Source organism: Vulpes vulpes, chromosome X (assembly GCF_048418805.1).
Source record: "Vulpes vulpes isolate BD-2025 chromosome X, VulVul3, whole genome shotgun sequence".
Classification (NCBI taxonomy): Eukaryota; Metazoa; Chordata; class Mammalia; order Carnivora; family Canidae; genus Vulpes; species Vulpes vulpes.
In genome coordinates, this window is record NC_132796.1 from 114,628,363 (window position 1) to 114,653,753 (window position 25,391).

Consider the following 25,391-nt stretch of genomic DNA (forward strand, 5'->3'; position numbering starts at 1 on the left):
TAATGTTAGAGTGAGTTTTGCTCGATTACATATTTGGCTTCAAGCCTTCTATTCAAGGCATATGACAGCATCTCTCACAAACTCATCTACCAGGAAATCTGGTTATTCCTCCTACACTAGTCCTAGAAAACCACCAAAGAAAGATTTTATTTGCTCACTGAGTTTGCACTTTCTTGCTTTATTTCAGGAAATGATTATGTATCTGAAAGCACAAAAGGATGAGGGACAGGAACATAATTCAACCCATTCAACCCAGGGAAACACAGTTCTTACATATTTATAAATCCTTTCTGCACACTAATTGATTATTAATCTTTTGGAGGAAATGCTAACAGCCCATATGGCCATAATCTGAAGGAAGAGAGCTCGTATATGACTTCAGATTATGCTGAATGATAATGATGAAGAAAGACGTACAGATCTACTGGAGTATACACCTAGATGGAAAGAAAGAATCTTTTTAAAAAATATTTATTTATTTATTCATGAGAGACACGCAGAGAGAGAGAGGCAGAGACATAGGCAGAGAGAGAAGCAGGCTCCTCGTAGGAACCCAATGCAGGACTCGATTCTGGATCCCAGGACCACGACCCAAACCAAATGAAGTTGCCCAACCGCTGAGCCACCCAGGCGTCTCAAAAGAATCAGTTTTGGGGGGATTTTAACAACTACTTTCCCACTAAGGAGCCTTTTGGTGAAGCAGCCTCCTCACCTAGTTACAAATCATCTTAGAGACTGTACTTGGCCCCTTTGAGCTATTTAAGAAAGCATAGAAAATAAATGGGTGGTGCTTATTAAATTTACATTGATCTTCAGAATGAAGCACTTCATGACTCTTTCAGGAATGGTGTCATGAAAAAAAGTGTGAGGCAGTCATAGAGAGAGCCTGGCATTTTCTTTCTTATTACTGGTGCCATATCACCAAAACTACTTGAAGAATGGACTTCATACTGCTTCAGCCAATAAATTGGAGGAATAGATTCGCACCGAGGTCTTCTGATACTAAATTTTACTGTCTACTACACACCCATAATACAACTCATGGATCTCTGCCCTCAAGACAAGATAACAATTAACTTTTACAAATGTGCGATCACTCTAGAGACAGACAGCAGCCAGGTACGTGAGAAAGTATGTCAGGAGACTGTGAGTCCTTGCCAAATAAGTAACATAGACAAAGCAAACATCTGACTCCTTTTATCCAGGGCTAGTTTGACATTAATAACCTACTGGATAGTATCCCCACAAGCCCCTCAAATGTCTTTCTGGTTCTTCAAATGCCAATATTTCAGCAAATAGTGACAGAATTGAGTCATTAATCATGGCAATATCAACTTTAACAACTCACAGAAATCACATCTCAGATCATGTGTCCTTGGTCCTCCACTGATATTAACAACAGAGTGCTCCAGGTTTGAGAGAGACATTCCTATAGGCAGATGTTTCAGCTAGAGGTCTTTGATTAGAAGCTACCAAAGAAGATTCTGGGTAACTTATGCGAAAATGGAAATGTACTGGAAGCCTATAGAAAACCTCAAGACATCATAAGAAAACTAGAGAAGCAAGCTTGAAAGAGCCAAGAACCAGGGTGCTCCTGGAGGAGGGTCTGGAACTACTCAGCAGCTTCACCTAAACATATACTGCCACTGGAATTCATTCATTCATCTAATACATATTTACTAGTACTTATCATGTGCCAGGCATAATTGTACATGCTAGGGATATAGCAGTAAACAAAATAGATAACACCTTCATTCTCATGGGACTTTCACTCCAGTAGAGGGAGATAGATAATAATGATGATGATGATCATGATGGTGGTGGTAATAGATCCAATTTTGGAGCATCTACTCTGACTAGCACTGTGCAAAGTGTTTTACATATTCATATGTTTTAGTTGACAAATATTTATCGAGCCCTAGTATGCCCACAACTGTCCTAAGTACTGGAAATACAGCCAATTATAGTAAAATAAATGAATTTAAATGCTCCTCCCCAAATCAAAGTCCTAGGGGAGAGCACACAATTAGCCATGCCTAGGTCATATATATGCCCCAGCTTTACCAAGGCAGGGTAAGAAGGAGGAGGGCAGGTATCCAGATTTATTGTCTAGCCAAGAGTGAACACAGTGAGAAAAGAGTCCCTAAGAAAAAAAACAGTAAACCATGAGGAAAGGAAATGGGAAGTGGGGGGAAAATCCATTCATGGGGCAATGGAGATTACTTCACCTGGGCCTTATTGGTGTATCAGGATCCTTGGTAAAAATATACCAGAAACTAGGGATGCCTGGGTGGCTCAGGGGTTGAGCATCTGCCTTCAGTTTAGGGCATGATCCCAGGGTCTGGGGATTGAGTCTCACACTGGGGTCCCTGTAGAGGGCCTGCTTCTCCCTCTACCTATGTCTCTGCCTGTGTGTGTGTGTGTGATGAATAAATAAATAAATAATCTTTTAAAAATATGTACCAGAAACTAAATTGTATATAAACAGAAATAAAATGATATTTTGGACTGCTTGAGCTTGAATATGGCCCCATGATTTACAAGGTTAGCTTTAGGATCTTGGAAAATTAGTAAACCTCTCTATGCCTCAGTGTCCTCTTCTATGAAATGGGGGATGCTATTAACACCTACCAGTTGTAATGTCATGAGGAATAAATGAGTTAATATTTGTAAAGTGCTTATAACAGTACCTGAAATATAGTAAGTACTCTGTTGAGTAAATAAAATAGAAGAATACTGAATCGATTCAAAGGCATTCATAATATATTATGCAAAAAAATAGGTTACATAACAGATGCCCAACATAATCCCAATTTTTATTTTAAATAGTAACAGTTATGATTGAAGGATGAATAGTGTAAGAAATATACATAGCAAATGATTTGCAGCAGTTATCTCCAGCTAGGAGTGAGACATATGGGTAATTTCTATTTTCTCCCTTTTTCCCTTTTCTATATTTCTGTTTCTAGTGTTAATGTTTATTGCTACCGTAATTTTTAAGTTATTAGAAATACATCTAGATCCAAACACATACAAACATCTAAATATTAGTGAAAGGAACATGTTAGTGGATGGGGAGGTGATCAATTACAAACATGTTTAAACTGCTTAACACCTTAATATTACTTAGTAAGGCACACCGAAAGGAAAGAAAAGTCAGGGGAAAATTTCTGGCTCTAAATTGATATAATAAATATTCTATAGTGATTACTGAGAGGCAGATATTATATTGAAAGAGAAGCAGTCAACAAGAAGAACCATGACTGAGTACTGGGGCTCCATGATCCCTGGAGCTACTCAAGACAAAGCCTGACATTCTTTCACGAAGGAGTCTCTGGCAACCTGTAAGACAATATCAAGTGGTTTAACATGCACATAATTGGAGTCACAGAAACAGAAAGGAGGAACAAGAGAGACATATATGAATATACATAAGAATGATAACAAAATTCTCACCAGAAGCTATGCAAACCAGAAAACAACTGAACAACAACTCTAAAGTGCTAAAGAAACTGTCAACTTAGAATTTTATACTCAGGGAAAAGAGCTTTCAGAAAAAAAAGTAAAATAAAGAATTTTCCAGACAAACAAAATCTGACATGACTTCTTGCCATCAGACCCACACTACCAGAAATGTTAAAGACATTTCTTCAAGCAGGAGGAAAATGATGCCAAATGAAAATACGTACCTATGCACAGAAATCAAGAGAACTGGAAAGGTTAAATTTGTGGGTAAATATTTAAGTGATATCTTCACATTCTTTTAAATGTTCTTAAAAGCTGAGTGTTTGAAGCAGCAATAATTATGCATTGTGGTGCTAGTAACATACGTAGAAGGAAAATGTTTGAAAATGATACCATGAAGGATAGGAAGGAAAATGGAAGAATATGTTGTGAGGTTCTTTCAGTGTATTAAGGGGTGTAATATCATTTGAAGACAGACCACGATAAGATAAAGATGCATATTGCAAATATTAGGCAGCTACTAAAAAGATAAAGCAAACAGGTATAGCTAATAGGCCAAAAGAGGAGATTAGATGGAATGCTAATAAAATAATAATATTGGAAAAGTCAGGGAAGGAAGAAAAAATTAACAAAGAACATATGGGGAAAGTAGAAAGCAAATAAATCCAAACAAATTGATTATATTAAATGTAAATTTACACAAGAAGTCCACTTTAAATATGGAGACACAAATAGGTTAAAAGTAATAGGATGGAAAAATATGTACCATGAAAACACAATCATGAGAAAGCCGATTAGCTATATTAACATCAGACAAAGAAGACTCCAGAACAATGAATATTACCCAGGCCAGTGTGGGACATTTACATTTTATAATTACAAAGAGGTCAATTCATCAAAAAGACATAATAATTCTAGATATGTATGAAATCAATACATGAAGCAACAACTGACAGAAACAAAATGAAAAATGGGCAAATCCACAATTACACTGGGAGACTTCAATATTCTGCCTTCAGTAATTGATACAAGTATACTAAAAAAATCAGTAAGGATGTAAAGAATAGAATGACATTATTAACCAATTTTACCTACATGACATTCATAAAACATTCCATCCACTAACAGCACAAAGGACATTCTTTTCGAATTCACATTGGACATTTCACCAGGATATACCATATGTTCGGCCATAAAACATGTCTCAGTATATTTAAAATAATTGAAATCATACAGAGACTTTTCTATAGCCAGAGTGGAATTGAATTGGAAATAAATAACAAAAATATCTGGAAAAGCTCCAAATATTTAGAAGTTAAACAAAACATACTACTACTAAATGTTACTTTTGCTTCCAGCCAAGACAAAGTATCATGGAACTATTTACTGTCCCACTTGAAACAGCTAAAAACTAAACTAAACTAAACTAAAATATTTTTTAAAACTAGACAAAATGCCCAAAACATGTCACTCAAGACATTGGACATCTGGCAATAAAAAAGAGTTATCTCTGAAATATGGAAAATAAATGAGGTGAGCCTTCATATTGCCCCAGACTACCAGCTGAAGAAAGTTTCCTGGGTTCAGCACAGGGAGGGGGAAACTAGGCAGTCTCCCTGAATTAAATATACAGAGGTGGAAGTCTGAAGAAATGGAGATGACTAGAGCTCATATTACTGAGTTCCAGAGAGGAAAAAGCAGCACACACAGAGAGAGAACCCCAGGAATCTTGGGTGTCACCCTCAAATATTCAGTAAGCTATTGATTGGTACAAGTGAGGAAACTACTCAAAACCAGGAAAGTAATTACCAAAATGATTATAGGAAGCACTGCCCAGAGATCACATACAGGCAGGAATAGTATCTGTTGTCTTGTTAGTGTGAGAAATTTCATAATTCAGAGAACATTGGTTAGAGCTGTGATTCCTAATGGAAGGTAATTTTGTCCCCAAGGGAATATTTGCAAAATTGGGAGACATTGTTGGTTGTCCCAACTGGGGGCATGCTAGTGGTATCTAGTATGTAAGGGTCAGGGATACTGTTAAGCATCCTACAATGCACAGGGTAACCCCTCACTATAAGAAATTATCTGTCCCAAAATGTCAATAGTACAAAGGTTGACAAATCTTAGGTTAATTAATAAAAAAAGCATCCTGCCTCGGTGGTATTCAAAAATTAACTCTGGTCTAAACTATGTTCTTTCCCCAACTAACAAAACTTTTGCCCTTGCAAGACCTGAAAAGATCAAACCATTTTCACATAACTGCATCCCAGAACAAAGCTCAAGAATATTTGTAGGAATATGAAAATATTCAGTATCTAGTAAGGTGAAACTAACAATACTTGACATCATATAAAAATTTGCCAAACAGGCAAAGAAGAAGAAAAATAGAACCCGTAATGAGAGGAAAGATCTATTAAAATGGACAGAAATTAAATAGATGATGAAATTAATAGAAAAGGGCATTAAACCAATTACTATAATTGTATTCCATATGTTCAAGAAGCTAGAGGAAAGACTGGACATGTTATGTAGAAAATGGAATATATGAAATGATCCAAACCAACTTCTAGAATGTCTAAGATGAAAAATACACATGATAGGATTTTTTTTACATGATAGGATTAATAACAGATGTCACTTTGCAGATAAAATATTATGAAAACATAATAGCAATAAGCAATACATGCCATCTAAAATGAAACACAGAGTGAAAACAAAAATATAAATAAATAAACAGAACATCAGTGAAATGTAGTACAACCTCAAGCAACCAAATATATATATATATATAGTCTCCAAAAGATGGAGAGGGGAAGTTCAAAAAATATTTGAAGAAATAATGGCCAAAACTTTTCAAAAGTTAATGACAACTATAAACCAGCAGATCCATGAAGCTCAACAAACTCAAGCACAAGAAACAAAGAAAGCTACACTAACACATATGTTGATCAAATTGTTTGAGATCAGTGATAAAAAGAAAATCTAAAAATAGAGGAATGGGGTATCTGGATGGCTCAGTTGGTTAAATGTCTGACTCTTGATTTTGGCTCAGGTCATGATCTCAGGGTCTTGGGATTGAGCCCTGTGTCAGGCTCCATGCTCAGCAGAGAGCCTACTTGAAAGTCTCTCTCTCCCTCTGCCTGCCCACTCTCTCTATATATATCTCTTAAATAAATCTTTTTAAAAAAGCATAATCAGAGGAAAAGGGAATGATACAGAAAATAAGTGTTTACCAGCTGAAGAAAGTTTCCTGGGTTCAGCACAGGGAGGGAAAACTAGGATATGGAGAAATTGGAACTCTTGTGCTTTGTTGGTGTAAATGTACAATGGTGATGTGTTGTGGAAAATAGTATGATGGTTCCTTAAAGAATTAAAAATAGAATTACTGTATGATCCAGTATTTCCAATTCTGGGTGTATATCTGAACGAATTGAAAGCAGAAACTTGAACAGATATTTGTAGACTTATCCTCATAGCAGCATTACTCTCATTAGCCAAAAATTGGAAGTAATCCCAGTGGCCAACAACAGATGAGTGGATAAATAAAATGTGCTATATACATATAGTGGGATATTGTTCAGCTTTAAAAAGGAAAGAAATTCTGACACATGGTATAGTGTAGATAAGCCTTGAAGACATTACGTTAAGTGAAATAAGGCAGTCACAAATGGACAAGTACTGCATGATTTGAGTTCTATTAGTTACTAAAGTAGTCAAAACTTACAGAGCCAGAAAGGGCAATAGTGGTTTCCAGGGGCTATGGAGAAGAAGTAATGGAAAGTTGTTTAATAGTGACAGAGTTTCCACTGTGTAAGATAAAAAGAGTTCTGGGGATGGATGGTGGTGATGGCTGCACAACAGTGTGAATGTACTTGATGCTACTGAAATGGACAATTGTAAATGGTTAAGATGATAAATTGCATGTTTTATATATTTTATCTCAATTAAAAAATGAAAAAAGATGATATTATGAATAACTTTATGCCAATGATAACTTGGATGAAATGGACAAATTTTTGAAAGACGGACTACCAAGCCTCATCCAAGAAGAAATATGTAACCTAAAAAGTGCTGAAGAGATTAAAGAAATTGAATACTTGTTTAAAACCTCCCACAAAGAAAACCTCAGGCCCAGACAGTCTTCAGAGGTGAAATCTATCAAATATGTTTTTAAAATTCTATTCAAACACTTTCAGAAAATTAAGTAGGAGGGGCAACTTCCCAACTCATTCTATGAAGCCAGTATTACTCTTTTTAAAAAAAGATTTATTTTAGAGAGAGTGAGAGGTGTGCAAGTGCAGGGAGGGGCAGAGGGAGAAGGAGAGAGAGAATCCCAAGCAGACTCCTTGCTGAGCATGTAACCTGATGTGGGGCTCGATCTCACAATCCTGAGAACACGACTTTACCCAAAATCAAGAATCGGGTGTTTAACCGACTGAGTCACCCAGGAGCCCTGAGTATTATTTTCAAACCCAAACCAGATAAAGATATTCTTTTTAAGAAAGAAAACTAGAGGTGGATAGCCTTCCTTAATACAGCTTTAAAATTCTTTTAAAAAGCTATTCAATCAAATCCAAAAGCATGGGGGAAAAATGATTGTACATCAGAACTAAATAAAGTTTATACCAGGAATGCAAAGTATATTTAACATTCAAAAATTAATTAACATAATTTATCATTTTAAGAGAATTTTAAAAATTCATGTGACCATCTCAACAAATAGAAAGAGAAAAAGTTGTTTAAAAATTCAACATCCAGGGCAGCCCCGGTGGCTCAGCGGTTTAGCACCGCCTTCAGCCCAGGGTGTGATCCTGGGGACCCAGGATCGAGTCCCACATCAGGCTCCCTGCATGGAGCCTGCTTCTCCCTCTCCTCTCTGTGTATTCTCATGAATAAATAAAATCTTTAAAAAAAATTCAACATCCATTCATGATTAAATCTGTCAACAAACTAGGAATAGAAGGAAACTTCCTCAGGCAAATAAAGGATATGTTTAAAAAAAACACTATAATTAACATCATACTTGGTGATGGTGAAAGACTGACGCTAAGCGTCAAGGAAGTCTACTCCCACTGCTTCTATTTTTAGCATTGTACTGGAGAGCCTAGCTATTGCAATAAAGCAGTAAAATATATTAAAAAGAAATTTATATATATATATATCACATCTATAAAGAGAGAGAGGGAGAGAGACAAAGGTAGAAAGAGAGAGGGGGAGAACAGTATCGAGGAATAAAGATGAAGATAACATTCACATGGAAGTCTAGTATAGGGATCCATAGACAGTGTATTAGTGGTTGCTTAGTGCTGGGAGGAAGGTGGGGACAGGGTGTAAGGGAGTGATAACTAAAAGATAGAGGATTTTTTTCTTCAGGGGATGAACATAATGTAAAGTTGACTGTGGTGATGGTTGCAGGTTAGCAAGTCTGATATCACTATACATGTATACTGAAACTGAACAATCGAATAAATGGATGGCGATGGCAAGAGCTAGGTTCCTCACTGTTAGAGTGGGAAGTACAGATAAGCAAGGGGAGAAAGCTAGAATGATCCATGTGGTGATGGAGAGTTGGCTATGTCAATGCAAACCCATTTTCACTTTAATACATACAGATGTTTACATAGAAAAATATTTACAGATGTGTGTGTATGTGGATATACTCAAGTTAGTATATACACATATATATTTTTGTTCTGTCAGCTGAGGAACTAGAAGCAAGAACACCCCAAAAGCAATGAGTACACTGAACGCCCAACTCTTGGTCTTACCATTCTCCCATAAAAGGAACCAGGGCTCCTTGGAGAAATGGCTGATCCTACAAATGGGTCAGGATATTTATAAGCTGATCCTGGAACATCTTGTACAATAAGGAGGTGCTCAAAAAGATACATGGACAGAATTACATCAAAAACATAACACACGTGGACAGAAAGAGCTCTCCGTGGCCAAAGGTGGAACAAATTGAACAGCAAAATAACTTATTGGGTTATAAAGTATAAAATAAATGTAAATAAATGCATATTATATAATTGTATGATTGAATAAATAAATGAGAGAGAAGAAACAAATCTCCCTTGTAGTAGAATTCCAAATAATTTATGTAAACATCCGCCTCTCAAAGTGATAGAGTAGAAATCCCCATTCCTTAAACACGGGCTGGGCGTAGGGACTTCCTTCCAAAGAGTACAGTGGGGGAGAGATTCCTGGGTGGCATATGGTTCTTGATTTTGGCTCTGTCCTGGATCTGAGATTCAGGAGATGGAGCTCTGCAGGGAATCTGCTTGAGATTCATTCTCTCTCTCTTCCTCTCCCTCCACCCCTTCCCCCCACCTCCAATAAATAAAATAAATATTTTTTAAAGAAAGAGCACAGTATGGGAATGGAGGAAATAGAGTAATTTTATGGCAGATAATACTAACAAACATTCTCTCTACCAGGTCAGCATCAACAGTGATGAGTCCCATTGATAGCCTTTACCTACCTTGGACATAATGTGATGAAAAGGGCACTTAATCTGCAATCTTCCTTCCAAAACCCCATTAAAAATAAAATCCAATTGGGTAAATTTACAGATCTAATTGGATTTATTAAGCAAATCGTGAATTGAGCAGCATCATATCTAGCAAATTAGAGAGATACTCAAAGGAGTTGCACAAAATGGGAGGTTTTTTATAGGAAGGGGAGTGAGGCAAGGAAGTTATGAGCAAAAGAAAAGAAAGGATTGTTTCAGGCAGGATCACCTTCCTGTATGGGGAAAGGCAAGTCATCTTAGCAACAGGTCTTATGCATGGTACTTCATTTTCTTTTAGGAGGTGGATAGCTAGGGAGGGCCCATGTGACACATGACCACACTGGTGCTGACCAGAAAATTCCTGACTGAGCAGTTAGGACTACATTTCTGGAAGAGGTTGAAACTACAATTAGGTTAGTTATTAAGCCCTGGTTTGGTGCCTTGGCCTAGCATAAGTGACTCCATCTTGGGACTGTGGTTTCCTTCTTAACAATCCATAAGAGGGTGAGAAAAACATCAGACAAGCCACAATTGAGAGTCATTCTGCAAAATGCCTGACTGATACTCCTCCAAACTGTCAAGATCATAAAGAATAAGGGAAGTCTCAGAAACTGTCATACCCCAGGGGACACAACAACTAAATGTAATGCCGTATGCATTCCACATGGGATCCTACAACAGAAGAGGGACAATAAGTAAAATCTTAGAAAATCTGAATGAAGTATAGTCCTTCATAATAGTAATGTATCAATATTGGTTTATTAATTGTGACAAAAGGACCATACTAATGTAAGATTTTAGTAATATGAGAAACTAAGCGTGGCATATATGGGAACTCTGTATAGTATCTTTACAATGCTTCTTTAAAACAAATTATTCTCAGTTTTTTTTTTTTAAGAACCTGATGCCCAATCCCACTCCCCAGAAATTCTGATTTAATTGGTCAGCTTTGTGGCCTGAGCATTGGGAAGTTTAAAAGCTCTCCAGGTGATTCTTTTTCTTTTTAAAGATTTTATTTATTTATTCATGAGAGACACCGAGAGAGAGGCAGAGACATAGACAGAAGGAGAGGCAGGCTCCTTGCTGGGAGCCCCATATGGGACTCCATCCTGGGACTCCAGGATCATGCCCTGAGCCAAAGGCAGACGCTCAACCACTGAGCCACGCAGGCGTCCCTGTCCAGGTGATTCTAAGGTACAGTCAGGTTTGAGAACCACTGGATGAAGGTCAGGAGCTACATGCGTATCAACAATGTCTATTGGCTTGAATTTAATCTATAAAATCATATTTCTGCCGCAGATAGTGTTTCTTTGTTTATAGGATAAACAGGTGGCACCAGACAAAATATCTTTCCATATTCGCCTAGATAAAACAGTGTAGTTCAAAAGAGCTTTCTGTGATTATAAAAATGTTCTAGACCTACACTCTCCATCCAGCATGTTAGCTGGGAGCTACCAAGCACTAGATACGCAGCTAGTATGGCTAAAGAAGTGAAATTTTAATTCGATTACATTCAATTCATTCAAATTTAAAGGGCAACATGTGACCATGTTGGACAGCACTGCTCTCTAAAAACACAATCAAGTTCCCAAGAAAAGATTTCTTAATGTTCTTTTTTGGCTTTGGACTACTTTTTTCTCTCTCCAACTCCTTTCTTCTTACAAGTTGGAGTCTCCCAGTTGCTAGGAAGCATTTTCACTTTAAAACAGCAGGGCAGGTGCTACCTCACTCCCCCACATTGGCAGCAGAAGAGCTTGCCATCCTCCCTGGCCTCCCCCCACCATGCCTGCTTCCTGCTGCCTGCTGCAGGAAGCAGCCATCCTGTTCTTGGATGACAGCATTTCCTCCAAGTCCCAACCCTCCTTTCTGGAGTATGTTGGTTCAGTCCAACTCTTATTTTTCAACTGCTCTCTCTGGAGTTCATCCCAAACTCCTGAAGAAGGAAGGAAAACAGGGTCTCTCCTGGCAGAAGGCTGCAGCTGTTCTGCTATTTGTCTCCATTTAAAAAAAAAAAAAAGCTTCTCCCCAACCGTATCCACGAATTTCTACTATAGTGCACACTAAGTGCCTACATTAAGCATTTGGAAGGTCCGCATTATTGTATTGCTGATGGCTCGGTGGCAGAGTACAGTGACACCAGAGGTTGCCTAGGCTGGCTGAGGGGTAGGAAGAAAGAAACATCCTGGAGGGGTGGGATGGATGGATCTTTAGCATGGACAACTCACCAACTGCCAGCTATCCTGACGACTGAAAGCAAGAGCCAAAACCAAGGTTCTCAACATAGTGCTGCCAAGCTGGGCCTGTACACCTTGTTACACATTACGCTGAGAGTTCAGCTGTCTTTGCTTTCTGAGAGGTGTAGGGTTTGTGTGGCTTTAATGATTCAAAGAGGTGAGGAGAGGATGGATTTTCTTAAAAGTAACAGCTTCAGCAGTTGGAGGCTGTCCCCAGCTTATTTCACAGATCAGGAAGAAATATGGATTCTTGTGAGCAATTAGCAGAGGACAAAAAAATTGAAATGAGCGTGAGAAGTAGAGATTCTAAATTGTGACGGGCGTGTCAGCAAGACCCTTGGTAATCAATTTTGCCACATCTACAGGACTTCGTTCGGGGCCTGTGGTTTCAGGGTTTTTTTTTTTTCCTTATTAACAGTTTCATTGGCATATCATTTAAGTACTATAAAACTCATCCATTTTAAATGCACAAATCAATTATTTTCAGGAAATTTGTATTGGGGCACCCCTGGCACTCCGGAGTTTTAGAACATTTCTTCCACCACAAGGGGATCTCTCATGCCCATGGAGTCACTACATATTACCCCCCGACCTCTCCCAGCCCTTAGGCAACCTCTGATCTGCTTTCTGACCCTATGGGTTTGCCTTTTCTGGACATTCCATGTAAATGGAATCAGCAATATGTAATTTTTTGGATTAGCTTCTTTCACTTGGCAGAATGTCTTCAAGGTTCATCCATGGCATAACCTGTATCTGCACTTCATTCCTTTTTATGGAGGAATAATATCCAGTTGTGTGGCTAGACCACATTTTGTTTATCCATGCATCGGTTGATGGACATTTGGGTCATCTCGTCTACTGTGAATAATGCTGCTATGTGTATTTATGTACGAATTTGCATTTGAGCAAGTATTTCCAATTCTATTTGGGTATATTCTTGGAGTGGAATTGCTGAATCATATGGTGACTCCAGGTTTAATTTTTTGAGGAACTGCCCAACTGTTTTCTGAAGTGACTACACCATTTTACACCAGCAATGTATGAGGGTTCCGGTTTCTCCACATCCTCACGAGCGCGTTATTTCCCATTTCTAAGACCTAGAGCCACTCTAGTAGGTGTGAAGTGGCCTCTCATCACATTTGGATTTACATTTCTCTAATGACAAGTGATGTTGAAGAGCTTTTCATGAGCTTACTGGCCACTCATAGACGTTCTGTGTTGAAAATTTTTAATGGAATCAATTGGATTATCTTTTTATTATTGAAATGTAAGAGTTTTATTTACATTGTGGATTTCAAGTTACTTATCAGGCCTATTTGCAAATACTGTCTCCAGTTCTCTAGATTATCTTTTTACTTTCTTAATAATGTTTTTGGAAGAGCATAAGTGTTTAATTTCGATGAAGTCCAATTTATGATCTTCTTTTACTGATTGTATTTCTTTAAAAATCATATCTGAGAAATTCTTGCATAAGCCAATGTTAGGAAGATTTTTCTCCTGTGTTTTCTTCCAAAAGCTTTACAGCTAACAAACTGTCCTATCCTTCCATCTCAACAAAGATACCTTCATAACAACCTGGAAGGCCAGGAAAATTCTTGGACTTAAAATTCTACACCTAAATGTAGTCACATGGAGAACATCAGCCTCCAGCTACTGATCTGCCAACTGTCCCACTTCTTTCCTCACTCTGGGCTCTCCCCTCACTGAAATGGGCCTCACACATGCTTACGTGGACTTACTAGTACATGCTTCTAAGTTTCATTCTTATTCTCCCCAAATGGCAAACAGCCACCTCCTGGCCACCCCTCAGGCAGATAGGTGCATACACTAATTGTAAGTACATCCTGGGGAAGGCAGGCCCTGGAAAGTTGCTTATGAAGGCTCTGGAAATGGACTTGTGGCTATTTAAGTAGGGAATTTCAGCTTCCCAGGTATCTACTGTGTGGTCTAGAAGGGGGCCAGGGGCCCTGTGCAGGCATATCTCTTTGATTCCACATCTTCTCCTCAAAATGGGGCCCTCTAAGCACAGGGACCAGAGTGGGGCTCTTCTTGCATGGGTCTAAGTGTGGTACTAAGCCTACCAAATCCTCAGGAGGAGAGAGATAGAGGATAACTAATGGCCAATGACCCCAGGGAGTTGCTCACAGGAAGCTTTGCTCCTCCGTGGACTCCTGTCTAGCACTGAGGACAGAAATAGGCAGCCAAGGCAGGATGACCAAATTAATTCACTTCCATCAAGGCAAAGAGGAGGAAAGAACCTCAGAAGGAATGACTCAGTCTTGGACCTTGCAAAGCTGGGCCACTATTTGCCTCCACTTTCCTATCTTCTCTTCCCAGATTAGATTTCAACCTGCATTCCCACAGTCTCATCTGTAGACCTACAGTTTAAGAGAGTTGTTTATGGGTCTCCAAACCCTGGTGGCTGGGACAGAGGGAAGCCTATTCTGAGGTAAGGACCTCCTGACTCCAGGCCTTCCTCAGTAGTTGTATCCAAAAGCAGTGCCCCTTTATTTCAGAACTGTAAGTTTGTACCTTTTGCCCCCTTCACCCATTTCAAAACATAAACTACCAGTTATAAAATAAATAAGTCTTGGGGATATAATGTACAGCATGGTGACTATAGTTAATAAAACTGTATTGCATATTTGAAAGTTGCTAAGAGTCTAAAACCTAAAAGTCCTCATCACAAGGAAAAAAAGAAAATAGTTTTTGGTAATGTTATGTGGTGACGTCTGGTAACTAGACTTATTGTGGTGATCATGTTGCAATATACACAAATATTGATCATTACGTTGTACACTTGAAACTAATATAATGTTTGAATTTTGACAAAGTCAAATTAACAATTTTTTCTTTTTGAGGCACATGGGTGGGTCGGTGGCTGAGCATCTGCCTTTGGCTCAGATCATGATTCCAGGGTCCTGGGATTGAGTCCTGCATCGGACTCCCCACAGGGAGCCTGCTTTTCCTTCTGCCTATGTCTCTGCCTCTCTGTGTGTGTCTCTCATGAATAAATAAATAAAATCTTTAGAAATAAAAGAAAGAAAACCACTATCCTAGATGGAATATTATAGCCTTGACAATGATAGGTTTACAAATTATATGTAATAGAAAATGCCTATGTAAAATAGAAAAAAGCAGAAAAAAATACATATTCATAATAAGACCACAATTAGGTAATAAAATAGTATATTGGAAAAAAGTAGTAAATGCAATAAAACAATGAATGAAAAAAAAGCAATGTCTCTTTAAATGGTTAGTAAACACCAAGACCACTGCTTAGTAGCCATTCCTCTAGTTGTGTGGATGGTCTGAATCCCCTCCCAGAATACCCAACCCGGGCACATTCCTACCTTCACAATGAGCTGCCTGGCTTGAGCGGTGCCAGCAACTCTGCTTATTCATGCATGAGCAAGCTGCTGATACGAAAGCAGTGCAATGCAGGGAGACATTTAGCTCTGGACTGGCCATGAATTTGTGTGCTTCTGTGTTGCAATTCCCTTGGTGCAGGTGGGACATATGATACTCATTCACTCAGCACCAAGGGCTGGCCAGGGACTCAGGACCAACTCAGCAGCAGCAATTTGTCATCTGTCACACACCTTCTTGTATTGCCTTTCTCAGCTTGGCTGGAGCCTCTCAGCCGTGCACAAGTAACCATTTCAAAGACTGCCCTAGACACTAGAACTCTGTTGTGGTAGGAGCTTACAGAAGACAGATGCCTCCAAGGGAGGGATGACAACCAAGTTTTGGAGCATGCTGATCCCCAGCAACACAAACTGGAAAGATTTTGAAGAGGGAGAGGAATTGGAGTTGATCCATGCACAGTGACGTGGATGGGTGCTTTCAGGAACAAAGAACATATAGCTGCCAGGGCCTCAATGAGCTCCCTATTAGATGTATCTATATTACAGAGAGAGAAACAGAAGCTGTACCCAACAGCATGAAAATAAAGGAGGAGAAAATGTGGTGGGGCCACAGCATCCCAGAGAATGGCTGCCTAGGTCCCATTCAGAGCACCGATTTCTATTCTTTATGGATTTCAGGAAATTCTGGTACTGTCACTGCACAGAACAATTATGATCAAGGAAACTTAGATCAACATCCTAAGTTTTCCTCTCTTCAGGGTTCTGTTCACCATCCGTCTTTCTTTCCATTGCTTATGTCCAAAAAAAGATGACAGCATATGGTGTAGAAAATTAATTTCATTAAATTTGGAGGTTTTTAATTACTTATGCATTTAATGAACACTTCCCAAGGTTCTACCGTGTGCTAAGCCCCATGCTGGATGTTGGGACTATCATGATGGATGGAACAAACATGGTCCCTGATCTCATAGGATTTATATTCTATCAAGGGAGAAGAGTAGAAGTAAACACAGAAGCATAGTGGAAATGTCATCAAATAATGACAGATGACTATGAAGACAAAGTAGCAACTGGAGGGACAAGAGTCAGAGAAAACATCTCTTGAGATGACCCTTAAGCTGAGAACTGAATGATGAGAAGGAGGAAGCCCTACAAAGACCTGGGGGGAAAGCACTGCAGGCAAAGGAAACAACTGATTAAAATGCCCTGAAGCAGGAACAAGCTTAGGTTGTCTGAGGAACAGCAAGGAGGCTAAGGAGGAAAAGAAAGAGTAGTAGCAGGTGACATTGGAGAGGCAGGTGGAAACAAGTTATGTAGGGCCTGGCAGGCCATGATAATATGTTAGGATTTTATTGCAAGTATAATTATAATTTTGGGAAGGGGTTTAAGCATCCATCCCTCCATCTTTTGGTAAAAGCACCCCAATTTCCTTGTTGGAAATGTCTTCTTTCCCCATTGGAAACAGACCAGTGGGACTGTCGGTCCAGATGTACCAGAACCCTGGCACAAGACTCTAAATCAATAGAGTGCACCCTTGCTGGAGACTTTTTCCTGTTGATTTTTTATTTAAATTAAATTAACTAACATACAGTATATTATTAGTTTCAGAGGTAGAGTTCAATGATTCATCATATAACATATGTTGCATATAACACTCAGTGCCCTCCTTAATGGCCATCACCCATTTACCCCATTCCCCTACCCACCTCCCCTCCAGCAACTGTATAGAAAACAAACTGAGAGTTTTTGTTGATTTTTTTAAAAAAAAATCTTATTTATTCATTTAAGAGAGGGAGTGAGAGTGTGAGAGAGAGCATGAGTGTGGGGTGGGGGTGAGCAGCAGAGGGAGAGGGAGAAACAGGTTCTCTGCTGAGCAGGGAGCCTGATGTGGGGCTCGATCCCAGAACCCCAGGATCATGACCTGAACTGAAGGCAGACCCTGAACCGACTGAGCCACCCAGAGGCCCCACCTGAGGATTTTTTAACAGCTTTCCTGAGATGTAATTCACAGACCATAAAATTCACTTAAAGTGGACAATAGTTTCTATCACCCCAGTTGAATTTAAAACATTTTCATCACCTCAATAAGAAACCCTGTACCCTTTAGCTATCCTCCCCTTCATGCTCCTTCATCCCTCCCCCACTCCAGTTCTTTTTTTTTTAATTTTTATTTATTATTTATGATAGTCACAGAGAGAGAGAGAGAGAGGGGCAGAGACACAGGCAGAGGGAGAAGGCAGGCTCCATGCACCGGGAGCCTGATGTGGGATTCGATCCGGGGTCTCCAGGATCGCGCCCTGGGCCAAAGGCCGGCGCCAAACCGCTGCGCCACCCAGGGATCCCCCCCACTCCAGTTCTAAGCAACACTAATCTACTTTCCGCCTCGGTAGGATTCCCTTTTCTGGACATATAATGTGAATGAACTCATATAATATGTGGTCTTTTGTGTCCGGCTTCTTTCACTTAGCATCGTATTTTCAAGGGTCATCCAACTTGTCATATGTATGAGTACATCACTGCTTTTAATCACTGAATAATATTCCATTGTATGAATACATCACATTTTATTTGTTCTTCAATTGATAGACATTTGGGTTGTTTTTATTTTTTGGCTATTACTACTATTGCTGCTACGAGAACTTGTGTTCAAGTCTTTGTGTGGTCATATGTTTTCTATTCTCTCAGATAAGTAGGACTGGATTTGCTGGGTCGTATAGCCACTCTATGTGTAACTTTTTTAAAAAAATTTATTCATGAGAGACACACAGAGAGGCAGAGACATAGGCAGAGGGAGAAGCAGGCTCCCTGTGGGGAGCCTGATGCGGGACTCGATTCCTGGACCCCGGGATCATGACCTGAGCCAAAGGCCAACGCTGAACCACTGAGCCACCCAGGAGCCCCCTCTATGTAACATTGTGAGGCAAGGCCAAACTAGTCACCATGGTTACACCAACCACATCACAAAGAACAATGCATGAGGGTCGCTATGCATGAGGATTTCTCTATATCCTCACCAGGAGTTATTTTCCATTAAAAAAAGTAACAGCCATCATAGTGGGTGTCTACTTGTGTTTAAAAATGTCTAGAAATGGTACCTAACTGTGGTTTGATTTTTATTTCCCTAATGCCTAGTGAGATTGAGCATCTTTTCATGAGTTCACTGTCCTTTTTGCAAATTTTTGGAGAAATATCTATTCAAATCCTTTATTCATTTCTTAATTGACTTCTCTTTTTTATTAAGGTTAAAGAGTTATTTATATATTATGAATACTATTTCCTTATCAGATATATGACTTAATTTTAACTCTAATAAGTTAGGTCTTTATTTTTTTATATATGGTATGAGGGAGGGGTCCAATTTCCTTCTTTGCATGTGAATATCCAGTTATTGGGGTATGTTGTTGTTTGGTGACTTTTCTGAACTAATTCTTTGAAATCTGTATTCTTTGTGGTGTGTAGCCACTAAAGTCTCTCTTCTTCTAGCTTAAGGGTCTGCTAATGATTGGACAAAGATTTCCCAACCTGATAGGACACTGTTCTATCCCAAATTTTCTTAGCAATAAAGTGACCTCATTTATATTGGGTTTGTGGTATCTAAACACCATTATTTTAGTCCTTGGGAATGCCATCAATTAACTTTTAGTAAGATGCATTTAGGGTTCTGAGGGCATCTAGTTGTTTCCTGCATAGTAGGGGGGGGAAGCAAATACTTCTATGAAGTAGGTGGCCTAAAGGTGGTTTGTCTACCTTTTATTAGGGGGTGACCCTTTCACCCAACACACATCACACCTCTCCCCATTCAGGTTTTGGCAATCTAAACATTGATGTTGTCACACACACACACACACACACACACACACACACACACACACACACACCAAGCACTTTTTCCTCCTTGCCTATGGGTTAAATGTTAAGAATGGAAATTTGTCTTCTATGTTCGGTCCTCAACCAGCCTTTATCCATAATGTCTGGCTAACTGTGGACCTGTTACTGTGGCCCCCAACCATCTAAAACCTCACTTTCTCCCTCCTCACAACATGTCTCTTCCCTTCTTTCCCATCTTCTTCATGATCAGACAACCTGCGCGCGTGCACACACACACACACACACACACACACACACACCTCCTGAAATAAGGGGCTTCTCAAAGGTTGTTGATTTTATTTTAATAACAACCATCTCTATTCCATGATGGTGTTGTACCTTGTAGGTCTGCCACTGAAAGGTATTTAGGGCATGGCCTCAATACTTTGGGCCAAGGCTCCTAGTCCATCTTCGTCAAAGGCCGAAATTTCTTGGCCTTCTTCACTCTCTTCACCTTCCTTGGGATGGTTGTACTGGTATGCGAAGATTTTTTCTTTGAATTTCCGTGGAGCAGCCCCTTTATTCCCTTCTGTATTTTCTTGGCCTGCAAGAGCAATAGGGTGATTCCAGAAGGGCAGTGGGTTGGAGGAAGAAGATGGGGACTGAATGGAAAGGGTTCATGAGAAGGGGCAAAAGCTATTGAGGGGACTTATGCCACACAGGGAAAGGGTATGAGTCTTGGGGGAGGGGAATCAATGGGAAGAGGAGGCACTTGGGGGAGGTGGTCTCACCTTGCCACTACCAACGGATTTGGGTCGACAGTCACTCTTCCTCGTCTTCTTTGTCTTAGCCCTTGGAGTTAATTGTTTTGCTCTCAGAGTTGGTTGATGCATAACTGCGGTAGTTTCCACTGGCTTTCTGGTAACTCTTGCCATGTTGAAACCTCCCAGTGGTCTTCTCCAGAGCTTCTGACCAGACTGCAAAATGTCCCTTAGCAATAAACTGAGGAGCCACACCCTTTGTTTGTTAGGTAAGCACTTGCCTAAGCCAATAGGGGACATGGCAGGGTGGGTGGGGCCTTAGACATCACAAAGCACCAGTCCTGACCCCTTCCTGGGGGGGTGGGGCTGCTGGGCAAATCAAGATGCTCTGATTGGGGAGAGTGGCTATTTTCTCAACAACCCTTTCAAGTTTTCCTGAACTGACCCACTATCCTTTCTCATTATCTGTACACTTGGCAGGCAGAGAGAGGGTGTTTCCTCCAAGCCCTGCCCTATAGCCATTCTCATTCCTTGTTTCATTCTGTTTACTCCCATCTTTCACCTTTGCCTAATATTTTGGATGTCTTACATAAGATGCTTCCAAGATAATGTGACTGTATTTTTCTATGGAGATGTTCATCACCCCACTTCTTTTCAACAGCTTTCTCTTATGCATTTTGATGATCATTCACTTCTTAGCTACTACCAGGAAACATTCCTACCCCCCCCCATCTCTTTTTCCCAGTGTCCTGTAGATCTCCTCAGTTTTTTATTCTACGGTATGAAATTACTGCCTTATCAGCACTCAAAACAGTGTGGTACTCGCATAAGGATAGACCAACAAATTAATAAAAAAGAAGTGAGAGTCCAGAAATAAGTCCATATATCTAGAGACACATTAGTTTTTGAGAAAAGTGCCAAGAACATTCAATGGGAAAGAATAGTTATTTCAACAAATAGTGTCTGGACAACTTGATATCCACACACAAAATGATGAATTTGGACCCCTACTTCATATCATATACTCAGATTAACTCCAAATGGATCATAGACCTAAATATAAGAACTAAAACTAATAAACTCTTAGAAGAAAACATAGGCAATAATCTTCATGACCCCAGATTAGGCAATAGTTTCTTAGGTATGACATCAAAGGCCCAGGCAACAGAAGAAAAATTTGACAAATTGACGTCAGAATTAAAACAACGTGGGGATGCCTGGGTGGCTCAGCAGTTGAGCATCTACCTTTGGCCCAAGGTATGATTCTGGAGTCCCGGGATCTAGTCCTGCATCGGGCTCCCTGCATGGGGCCTGCTTCTCCTTCTGCCTGTGTCTCTGCCTCTCTCTCTGTTTCTCTCATGAATAAATACATAAATCTTTTTTAAAAAATTAAAACAATGTGATTCAATGGGCCTCATCATGAAAATGAAGGGACAATGGGGCATCTGGATAGCTCAGTCAGTTAAGCATCCAACTCTTGATTTTGATTCAGTCCATGATCTCAGGGTCACAAGATCAAGCCCTGTGTCCGGCTCCATGCTGAGTGTGGAGTCTGCTTGAGATTCTCTCTCTCTCCCCCATGTGTGTTCTGAACGAAAGAAAGAAAGAAAGTGAAGAGACAGAAGTGGATGCACAAAAACGAGAGAAAAATTTTGTATGTCATATATCCATAAAGGAAATTTATCCCGAATATATAAAGAAATCTTTCAACTCAATTTAAAGTGGTCAAAAGACCTGAAAGACACTTCTCCAAAGAAGATACACAACTGGTCAATAAGCACATAACAAGATATTCAACATTATTAGCCATCAGAGAAATGCAAATCAAAACCAAAATGAGATACCACTTCACACCTACTAGGATAGAAATCATAAAAAAGTAAAATAACAACCTGTATTGGTGAGGTTGTAGAAAATTAGAACCCTCATACCTTGATTGTGGGAATGTAAAATGGTGCAGTGGTCTGGCGGTTCCCCAAAAAGCTAAGCATAGAATTACCACCTGACCCTGGAATTCCCCTCCTAGGCATATACCCATGAGAAAGGAAAACTACATCCACGCAAAATCTTGTACACAAATGTTCATAGCAGCATTATTCACAATAGTCAAAAGGTAGAAACAACTCAGATGTCCATCAACTGGTGAATGGATATCTAAAATGTGGTACATCCATACAGTGCAATATTATTTGGTCATAAAATAAATGGAATTCTAATACATGCTACAATATGCATGAACTTTGAAAACATTATGTTAAGTGAAGAAGTCAGTTTCAAAGAACTACATATTATAAGATTCCATTTATATGAAATGTCCACAATATATGAAGACCCCAAGAATATATTGTGCATTCTTGAGAATATGTCCTGTGGTCTCAAGATTGAGAAACACTGCCATTTCAATTCATCACAATCACCAAAACCACTGCTGAAGAAGACAAGGAAGCCATGTAATGCAGTTCACTTTTGTCGGGTCCCCAAGATAACCCAGGATCTACTTATTCATTAAATCTAAACAGAACATTTTATACTCACCAGGGTAACTCACTGTCCTTCACCGCCTTGAGAATATCTCCCTGGAAACTGTGACTGTCATAGTCTGCTGGAGGGAGGGTAAAGTGTTACAACTACTTTGAACAACTGGTTGGCAGTCAGTATACCCAGAATGGGATATTACTGGGCCTTACAAAGGAAGGAGATTTTGAACCATGCTACAACATGGAACCATGAGGACATCACGCTAAGTGAAATAAGCCAGACACAAAAAGATAAATACTATGGGATTCCACTTCCATGAGGTACTTAGAGTAGTCAAAATCATAGAGACAGAAAGGAGAATGGTGGTCACCAGAGGATGTGGGGAAGGTAGAATGGAGAATTGCTGTTCAATGGGAAACATTGAAATGAAATGAAATGAAATGAAATGAAATGAAATGAAATGAAATGAAATGAAATGAAATGAAACAGGGTTTCAATTTTGCAAGATGAAAACATTCTAGAAATCTGTTATATAACAATATGATACAGTTAATACTACTGACCTATACACTTAAAAATGATTGATAGCAAACTTGATGCTTTGTGATTTTTAACCACAATTTTAAAAAATAAAAATAAAATATGATGCTGTGGAAATTTTTTTTAAAAAGAAAGAAAAGGAAAAGTGTGTTTATTTACTGTTGGGCCACCGCAGCCAGAAGAGCGGGCTGTTGGGAAACCGTGTGGTTCTAGCCCAGCGCTAAAGTCCATCTCCTCTGTTTATTTGCTCGGGCATCAGGGCCCAGCTTCTCACCTCAGGTCCAATGTAGCAGTCCTCCACCTTGGCTGCATTTTGGAATCACCTAAGATTTAAGTTTCTGGTGTCTGAGCCCACCCTAGAGGTTCTGACCACCCTTGTCTGGGGGCATAGCCTAATAATTTAAAAAGCAAAGCCAAGTGATGTTAAAATATGGCCATGACCACTGACATAGAGATTTGGAGTTGGTATGCAAGTCTCCTTGGGGACTTCGGGTGGAGTTTACAGGCCCGATGCACTTTAAGGGGATGAAATGAAGTAGCTAATGGGGATAGAGAGGAGTTGGGATCAGCTGAGCCTGGTGATGACTGGAGTGGTTGTGGGGCACTGTGGGTAATAGCTGGGTCCCTGGCTGGAAAAACAAGAAGGGTGGCAGTGTGACTGCATCAGGTGGGGAGTCGAGAGAGCAGGGTTTGCAGGGCAATTCCACGGGGCCAGTTTAGAACTGTGGAGCTTGAGATGCCTGTCAGAGGTCGGTGGACAGATGGTGAGTAGGGAATTGGATCTCGCCATCTGGAACTTGGGGACAGGTCCATGGCAGAGGTCAGTCTGGGGACATAGGAATTGATACACTCACCCTGGAGATGAAGCGTAGCCAGGAAACAGGGAGTTTCAGAACTGGACTCGTGAGGACTCCAAGACTGGCTTGGGAAACTGAAAAAAAATACATGATTTTTTAAGTGGTAAAAGTAGGGGCCCCTGGGTAGCTTAATGATTGAGCATCTGCCTTCGGCTCAGGGTATGATCCTGGGGTCCTGGGATCGAGTCCTACATCAGGCTCCCTGCAAGGAGCCTGCTTCTCCCTCTGCCTGTGTCTCTGACTCTCTGTGTCTCTCATAAATAAAATCTTTTTAAAAAATAGTAAAAGTAATAGTGGGTGATATTTATTAGGAATTCATCTGTGCTGAGCCCTGTCCCCAAGCCCTGTTATAAAGGTTTTACTGGTTTAACTCCACACACACACACAACAACCCTATGGTCATTGGAAATGAAGCCTCTAACCACATTTTGATTTTTTGGCAGCTGAGAGCTTTCAAGCCTCATCCCTCCTCTGTTCCCTTTTGCTCCATATCCACACAAGTCCGGAGCTCTGTCGCTTGGCCCCAGTGGGAATTTCCAATCACGAGAGGCCTCGTGTCCACGCACAAACTCCCACTCCAGCTCTAACCCCTCGTGACAACAAGCACCCAAAGCTGCTGTTACCCCCAAAAGGGAACCTGAGCCCTTCTCCTTGGGGAATCCCTGGGCAGGTTATCATGTGAGCGATTAATTGTACCAGCTTCCTGTGGTTGCTGTAACAAAATACTAGAAATTCAGCAGTCTAAACAAGAGAAATATGTCTTCTCACAGTTCTGGAGTCTGGAGAGTCAATTTCACCTGTCTGAAATTAAGGTATCAGCAGGACCACACTGCCTTTGGAGGCTCCAGGGAGCAATCTGTTCTTAGCCTCAGTTTCTCACAGTCATTGGCATTCCTTGGCTGGTGGCTGCATCTCCTCAGTCCTCAAAACTAGCGCCTTTGAATGAATCTCTCTCTCTCTCTCCCACTGTCCATCTTCCTATCATCTCCTCTCTGTGTCCCTCCTACAAGGATACAGGTGACTACACTGAAAGCCCATCCAGAATAATCTGGGATAATGTCCTCATCTCAAGATCCTTCACTTCATCACATCTCCAAATACCTTTTCTTCCAATATGGCAACACCTTCCAATAAGGTTCCAGGGATTAGTGCCTGATGCCTCAAGGAGCTGTTGTGTGGTTTTTTTTTTTTTTTTGAGCCTACCACAACACACATTGGTGCCTATGTGTCCTTTATCCCAACATCCAAAAATTCTTGCACGAGGGAGGACTCCCCGGTATCCAGCAAGGGCTGATAGGCACCTCAAAACCCAGAAATATTATTCCCAAGTGACGACGACTGGATGGAGGGAACACTAGAGGCTGGGA